The sequence below is a fragment of the Leiobunum rupestre genome, chromosome 5 (genome assembly GCF_980474605.1).
Source record: "Leiobunum rupestre chromosome 5, qqLeiRupe1.1.hap1, whole genome shotgun sequence".
Classification (NCBI taxonomy): domain Eukaryota; kingdom Metazoa; phylum Arthropoda; class Arachnida; order Opiliones; family Sclerosomatidae; genus Leiobunum; species Leiobunum rupestre.
In genome coordinates, this window is record NC_143388.1 from 31552212 (window position 1) to 31553715 (window position 1504).

Here is a 1504-nt window from a genome sequence, read left to right on the forward strand (position 1 = left end):
CGAGCATATTTTATTTAAATAAATAAGTGCTTTGGAAAACCGTTAATAGTTTAAAGATTTCGAAACAATTGTTTACTCTTATAATGGAAATCTATATTAGCTAAGCGTCTTTACAGCCCAGCCACTAACAGCGTACCTAATCGAACGGCTAGTCACTTCGCGTAATCGGTGTACAAGCCTGTACCTTTGACTGTACTAATCTTTAGAGTTTGTACCTTTATCAGTGTTGAGTACGCGAGGGGCTAACCACTCTCTGAAAATCTGTACACCGATTACATAAATATGAAAATGAGTACAGCCTTTGGTAGTGCTAAATCTGTACTCACTTACGTAATCATTTTAGTGCAGTCAAAGCTACAGGCTTGTACACCGGTTACGGCAAGTGATCAGCCCCTCGTGAGTACGTGTACAACCCCTCGTTCGCTACGAACAAATACTAATAATTGGTCTATAAATTTTCGTTTCAAGACAACGAGTAATAACTTTTAAAAAGTACACAGTCAATGGTTAGCTCATTTTTCACCAACTCCTTCGAGTATAAAATGAAATCATGCTTTTTCCTACCGGAGAGTGTCCACGAAAACCCGAGCCAACAGCAGGAAGAAATGGAACTAACTCCGTCGCGAAAAGATGGTACGGGTCATCGGGGGAGTGAAAAGACCACGGATCGTGGTACCGTCGTGTCCTTTAGCTAAGCCTAATCGATCTCTTTATAAGAGTAAAAAAACAAGAAGAATCTGGGCTCCCCCCTGGAATAGATCGACTGTCCGCTTCTCAAAGAATGAACACCTGTTCCCCGCGTCTCAATTTCACGTCGGCGAAGGGTGTTTATTCTCGAAAACGTATACCGTAAAGTGGTTCCTTTATTCGCCCCGTTCAACGTACCTTTATTGTCAAAATTGTATTGTATAACAAGTTTATCGTTGCCATTAGAGTCTTAATAGTTACGCCAACACAACACGCCACCATTTTTCTCGTTAACAGATGTAAATGAACCCATAAGGATAATGCACCTCAGTTTTTTGGTACCATTTCGATCAATTCGATTCATTTACTTCTGAGGTTACTTTTATAATTATGACTCGTGTGTCTATTTGAATCACTGATTATGGTCCTCGTTAAGAATGAGTACTTATAATTACCGGAGAGAGTGTTTTTATAATGATCATAAGATTATCTAATTTTGAAGCTAGATGGCAGATCTGCCACTAGCCATTATCATCATGTACTATTTTCTTAAAGTAGAGCAGCGGTTCCCAATTTTATTTTGCTATGGAACCCTAAATTATCCACCTAATTCTGGCGGAACCCCAACTCATTTTTTTTTTACTCATCTTAAACTCTTGACACAAACAAAGATGGCCGCGCTGCGAATTCTCGGAACCCCTGTGACCCTTTTACGGAACCCCAGGGTTCCGCGGAACACCTTTTGGGAACCGCTGAAGTAGAGTATTAAAACAACCAAGGCCTTCGAGGAGAAGTATTGTTACTCTATATTCCACCC